Source organism: Entelurus aequoreus, linkage group LG14, assembly GCF_033978785.1.
Source record: "Entelurus aequoreus isolate RoL-2023_Sb linkage group LG14, RoL_Eaeq_v1.1, whole genome shotgun sequence".
NCBI classification, from domain to species: Eukaryota; Metazoa; Chordata; class Actinopteri; order Syngnathiformes; family Syngnathidae; genus Entelurus; species Entelurus aequoreus.
Window position 1 is genome coordinate 44,898,279 of NC_084744.1, and position 7,107 is coordinate 44,905,385.

The 7,107-nt window shown below is 37.9% G+C and overlaps 1 long non-coding RNA gene across 2 annotated transcripts in view; it reads left to right on the forward strand.

The window, feature by feature from the left end:
* Positions 1 to 7,107, forward strand: part of LOC133664938 (uncharacterized) — a 172,291-nt gene that overhangs the window by 49,999 nt on the left and 115,185 nt on the right. For both annotated transcript variants that reach the window (XR_009828656.1, XR_009828657.1), the window contains exon 3: positions 4,053 to 4,204. This is a non-coding gene — a long non-coding RNA (uncharacterized LOC133664938). The remainder of the gene's footprint in view (positions 1 to 4,052; positions 4,205 to 7,107) is intronic.

Below are 7,107 nucleotides of genomic sequence, written 5' to 3' on the forward strand. Positions count from 1 at the left end.
TATCTCACTGCTGCCATCAACTGACATGGAGGAGTATTACATGGTCACTCTGTTGATCATGAGACAACGCGGAGACTCAACAACGGCACGTTATTTGTAGAATACAATTAGTGGTTTGCAAACATTTTTTTAAAAGAACAATTAGGTGACATTGCGAAATTTCCCGCGGCACATCAATCAATATCTTACGGCACACTAGTGTTCCGCGGCACAGTGGTTGAAAAACACTGGATTATGCTACATATGTAAAAAAAATAAAATAGAATAAAATGCATGTCGTGCACCATCCATCCATACATCCATCCATCTTCTTCCACTAATCCGAGGTCCGGTCGCGGGGGCAGCAGCCTAAGCAGAGAAGCCCAGACTTCCCTCTCCCCAGCCACTTCGTCCAGCTCCTCCCGGGGGATCCCGAGGCGTTCCCAGGCCAGCCCGTAAGGAGTTTGCCACAATAAACACAATATTTTGCTGTCCTTTCTTGGTTCGTTTTGTTGCTTGGTTGTAGAGAAGCGGGTGGATAAATGTGGCGAGCGGCGCATGTTTCCCGAACCCAAAGTGTTGTTCAGCTTCAATGTGCATTTATTGTTTTGATGATATTGTCGAAATAACAGATATCTTTAGGCAAAAAAGGTTTGACTGTTGCCTTTTGTTATTCATTGTACTTTTCAATATTGCATACATGAACAGAGCGGTGACGACACCCGCCATACCTGGTGGCGCCATTTTGGATCAATGTGATAAAGAACATTTTACATCAATCAAACTAGGGATCTAGATATCTGGTCAGGACACTCCTCACTCTTTTACCTTCACCTTCATTGTCCATTCCTTTTTGGTGACTTTATATACTCTGGACCTAAACATTGAGTCCGCGACATACATGGCGGACAATAACTGATACAGTCGCATTTGTCGCTACCTTTTTTTATCACATCCACGGGAGCCCGCATTCTCGTTGTCTCTCCTTCGACAAATGGACAAAGTTTTTGGCTAAGTAGAATCACAGCTAACATGGACATTGGAAAGTTCTCTTACCGTCTGATGTGTTGTATCCCAGATAGCTGCAATCGCTTTCTCTTAAGGTATTCATGTGTGATTTCCACAAGCGTCTGTACATGTAGAAGAAGGAGAAACACGGCATGTCTGGATGACTCGCTTCCATATTTTCAGTGGTTAGCTCCGACTTACGAAACCGCTTTATTATGAAGCTGCCGTCACTTCCTGTGTAGGGCGCGGTCTTTCTGGCGTCACTTCCTCTCCGAACTCAGTTTGTAAACGATCAATGAGTCCATACAAAGCTAAGAGCAGGAGATTCAAGAAATACACGGCGCACTTAGCCGTGTAAAAATTTGTCCGAGGAAGGGGACCTTAAACGCTGGTTTAGTGTGGCTGAAACGGGGCCTAGGCTAAACAATTATTCGTTTAAGGCAGGGGTGTCCAAAGTGGGCCATTTGCGGCCCGCAGCTAATTGTTTACCGGCCCGCCACATATTCTGGAAATACTATTGTAAAAATAAAAAAGAACATTAAAAAAAGTGGAATGAGGTGAAATCTAACGAGAAAAAGTTGCAATGTTGACACAAAAGCTGCCATGCAGGCTGTTATTTTTCTTTTGTCTTTCTTAATTTTTCTTTTTTTGCCATTGCTCCAAAAAAAAAAAAAAAAAGACATAAAATCCATGTTATAATGAATTATTTTCAGGGCTCCAATTACTTCAAATATTTCACTTTAAAATGTTTTATGTGGTAAATATTGCATATATTGTGTAGTAACCATATAAAAACATCAAAGTTTTCTTTGACAAAAGCGCATAAAACAAACAAAATAATAGTTCCAGCATAAAATCGACAGATATATCTGAAGTTGATCTCGTAACTTAAGTGTTGAAAGTAAAAGAAAAACCTAATAAAAATGTGTCACTTTGAGTGGGGCACCTTTTGGATCCCAAATATATTTAGTGATTTTTTTATTTATCTTTTCACTGTGATTACTCAAAAATATGAAAGAATTAAAATCAATGGTGTCCTGCATTATTGATCTTTTAGGACTCATATTACTAAATACTGCATATTTCAGTTTTACTATAAAAAAAAACTAAGTTGTTTTTGACAGTAAAGCCATGAAACATTTTTTAAAATCTGTATTACTTTATATCAACTTGAAGTTGATATAGAGATTTACTGTAAGCGTTGAATAATTAAAAAAAAAAAAAAGACTTATTTTTAACATTTTAATGACTGAGACCCTTTATAATCCCCGGAACCCCTAAAGGTAAAATAAATAAAAAATGCATATATCTTGTTATGGTTTGAAAATGAAAAATATCAAAATGGCCCCTGCATGCTTTAATTTTTCCGTGTGTGGCCCTCAGTGGAAAAAGTTTGGACACCCCTGGTTTAAGGGGTTGTCCGGCTTAGTGTAGACATAACCTGATATAATGTAGATTCAGATAAAAAGATTATAACACATGGAGTACCCCAAGGTTCTGTACTGGGACCAAAATTGTTTTTATTGTACATTAATGATATCTGTAAAATCTTTAAAAAACTCAACTGTATTCTCTTTGCTGATGATACAAGTCTGTACTGTTCTGGGCAAGACCTTGGCCAACTCTTAGGGACTGTAGAGAGTGAACTCCACATACTGAAGCAATGGTTTGATGCCAATAAACTATCAATCAACCTAAATAAAACAAAATATATAATTTTTGGAAATAGGAAAAATAACAAACAGTGTCATATAAGAATTGATGATATGGAGATAGAAAGGGTGTATTCAACAACATTTTTGGGAATCTATATAGATGATAAATTAAATTGGAAACTGCACATAAATATACTTAAGACAAAGATGGCAAAAAATATTGCTATGTTCCATAAAATCAAAAACTCCGTAAATCAAAACGCTCTTAACATGTTATATAATTTTCGTACTCCCTTATCTTAATTATTGTGTTGAAATCTGGGGTAACAATTACAAAACAAACATTAACTCTATATTCTTACTTCAAAAGAAAGCGATTAGAATTGTAAATTATGCAGATTATCATGACCATACCAATGCTCTGTTTATTAAATTAAAAACATTAAAACTGCACGATCTTGTTGACCTCAACACTGCTATTGTGACGTACAAAGCTCATAACCACATGCTGCCTCGGTGTCTACAGGAGAGGTTCAAACCTAGGGAGAGTCACTATGACCTCAGAGGTTCAGCTGTCTTTCAGAAAGCAAACATAAGAACAAGCTTAAAAAGTAGATGTGTTTCTGTCAGGGGGGTTCAACTGTGGAACAGCTTGGATGATTCCTTCAAATGTTCCAGTTCTATTCACACATGTAAAAAACACTTTAAGGCTAATGTCTTGAAAAAATATATCACTCTTGAATCAACACAGTAGTTAATACTATGATCAATGTTAATTCAAATACTAAATGTGGGATATAAATAATAATGGAAGTATAATTGTTTGTATATAAATTGGTACAAAGGTTTAACACGTGTACAAGGATATTTCACATGCCTTTACTGTGTATATAATTGAACTGTGTTTATGTTGTGTATAATGTGTATTTCTAATATGTTGTAAAATGGACATTTAATAATTTTCGGAAGTTCATTTTGTACTCGACATTGTTTATAGGGTTAGACGCAATAAGTGTTCAACTTCAGCCTAAACCCTTTCGGTCTGCAACATTTTCATTTTCAATTCATGAATGTACAACTGTTTGTTTATTTTGTTGACGATTGACCGAAGAATAATAAACTACTGATACACTGCGTCACTTTTTCACTTCCATCTGATGAGAATTAGAAAGTGGAAAAAATAACAATTCCCTTACATTTTGCCCTGGTCTCCATTTTTTCCATTTGAGAGTGTAATGATTTGATTTCTTTTGGGTTCAGCCGTGCGATTTGTATTATGTTTTTCACCGTGCTCATAACGTAATAGAAGAGTGATGCGGAACCACCGTGTGCGGGGTCGGGTGAAGGGGAAATTAACTGACTTGCACAAGACAGACGTTTCAACCTTTTGCACTTTCATCCATGTTTCAGCTTTTCATGATCATGCTCTGCGGAACGCCCTGCAGACATGCAAGCCCGCGCTCCTTCCCTGCCGCACGGTTACTGACCGGGCCGCCACCTCCTGCACGCGCGGACAAAAACAGCATGAGATGGGGAGTCCACATGGATAAACATTTACCTTGGTAGGTGTTGCTTCAGGCAAGTTCTTTGGGGGGTGGAGGTGGTGGGGGTTTACTGTGTGTGCACCAGCATTCTAACGTTTACTCCAGAGTGCATCGTTTTAATACAATCCTTACACAAAAGTATTGTACACTTCTTTATTGGTTAATTTATCAGTCAGAGGATTGGGCTCCACTGATAATTTTAATTTAAGGCTTTTAAAAGTACTTTATACTGCCATTTTGGTAAGTCACAGTTTTTTTCATAGTTTGGCCTGGGGTGCGACTTATACTCAGGAGCGACTTATGTGTGAAATTATTAACACATTAACGTAAAATATCAAATAATATTATTTAGCTCATTCACGTGAGAGACTAGACCAGGGGTCGGCAACCCAAAATGTTGAAAGAGCCATATTGGAGCAAAAATACAAAAACAAATTTGTCTGGAGCCGCAACAAATTAAAAGCCATATTACATACAAATAGTGTGTCATGAGATATACATAGAATTGAGATGACTTAAAGGAAACTAAATGAGCTCAAATATAGCTACAAATGAGGCATAATGATGCAATATGTACATATAGCTAGCCTAAATAGCATGTTAGCATCGATTAGCTTGCAGTCATGCAGTGACCAAATATGTCTGATTAGCACTCCACACAAGTCAATAACATCAACAAAACTCACCTTTGTGCATTCACGCCCAACGTTAAAAGTGTGGTGGACAAAATGAGACAGAAAAAGAAGTGGCGTAAAACACGTCCTAGAAAGTCGGACAAAGTTATACATGTAACAACTAAGGTGAGTTCAAGGACCGCCAAAATTAGTAGGACAAAACGGCGCTTGCCAAAAACTCGCATGTTTAATACAAACAGTGTGATTTATAACAATTAGGGAGGTTTGTGTCATGTTTGTCCTCCTACAGAAACCATATTAAAACAAAACAAAACATTTTTTCCCCTCATCTTTTTCCATTTTTCATACATTTTTTAAAAAGTTTCAGAGAGCCACTAGGGCGGCGCTAAAGAGCCGCATGCGGCTCTAGAGCCGCGGGTTGCCGACCCCTGGACTAGACGTATAAGATTTCATGAGATTTAGTGATTAGGAGTGACTGATTGTTTGGTAAACGTATAGCATGTTCTATATGTTGTAGTTATTTGAATGACTCTTACCATAATATGTTACGTTAACATACCAGGCACGTTCTCAGTTGGTTATTTATGCCTCATATGACGTGCACTTATTCAGCCTGTTGTTCATTATTCTTTATTTTAAATTGCCTTTCAAATGTCTATTCTTGGTGTTGGGTTTTATCAAATAAATTTCCCCAAAAAATGCGACTTATACTCCGGTGCGACCTTATATATGTTTTTTTCCTTCTTCATTATGCATTTTCGGCAGGTGTGACTTATACTCTGGTGCGACTTATACTCCGGAAAATATGGTAAATAAAAACAGTTTTGGGCACGTCCAACCGGTAGGAGGCCACGGGAAGACCCAGGACTCGTTGGGAAGACTGTCTCCCGGCTGGCCTGGGAACGCCTCGGATTTTTTAAATTAATCAATCCAACAAAACAATACACAACAATACCATAATAATGCAATTCCAATTCCAAAACCAACCCTGACCCAGCAACATTCAGAATAGCAATAAACAGCAATTGAGAGGACACACAAACATGACACTGAACAATCTAAAAGTAGTGAAACAAAAATGAATATTATCAACAACAGTATCAATATTAGTAACAATTGCAATACCGTATACTGTACAACTCTACCCTGCACATGATATAAACTAAAGTGACTTTAAATGGACAAGAAGACAATGTTTTGGAGCCTATTATGAACCTAATGTTGATTTATCAAAATTAAACCTTATTATTTTTGTAAAGAATTGTTGTTCCAGTTTTTGTGTTGGACCTATAAGCTGCTCTGACTTTTGGAAGATGGCACCTCTGACCCTGCCGTACACATAAGCAAAAGGCACAGGCTTGGATGGGAGGACAATGCATCGAGGCCGGGGCTTTAGTTTTGGCACAGGTTAGGTAGAGGCATGAGATGCATATTGTTTGTGTTCATTTGAATAAGGACAAATGTCAGATTTCCATGGCTCCGGGCAGCCTGCATGTTAGATGATCAACTCTTTTGGGCCCCTGGATGCGGGGTCATCAGTAGTGCTTCCAGGTCACTGTCACTGCATGCCAGTTTGGGGCCATAATTGACCTTTTGACAGAGCGCAAGGGAGACAGCCTTTCTCCCAGGGCAGGAATAATCACTTTAGATTTACTGGTGGCTGTGCCCATGTCAACTAATTAAAATGTTTGTTTCCATTAAAAAGCCCCGTTTGTGATGTAAGACAACGTATGTTAATTATCAACGGAGGATTTACTATTTTATGAATAATGAGGGGGTCATTTAAGGTCAGGTTTATCCCAAAAAAAACAATTTTTTTTTATTCATTTAATTTTTTTTTTTATAAAAGCTTTTTTCTTTCAAAATTTTCCTCGCTGTCATTTATTTTTATGTGTTCAGTTAATATCTTTATTATGTGTGAACAAATGAGTCAGTACTTCTCAGGGCATACTGTAAATGTGCCACCAGCCCTTGTCTAACGGTGTGTGTGTGTGTTCTTATTTCTACGCTTCTTGAGACATCAACAAAGAAAAGTACCTTCCATATGAGGACGGGTGAACAAGTTAGGACATAAATCATGGTCCCAATACGGAAAACCTTTGCATCTAATAGAGAATGTCTTATTTTCACCCCTGGTGGTGAAATCTATCCAAATGAGGGTGGTCCCAAAAAGGAGGGATTTTTCAAATTGACTCTGAGTGTCGGTTTTAAAAGTGCTCCCCCTCTGGTCAACATATGAAATAACAAGTGTGTGTAAGAAATTGAAATGCGCCCCCTTTGGCCAAA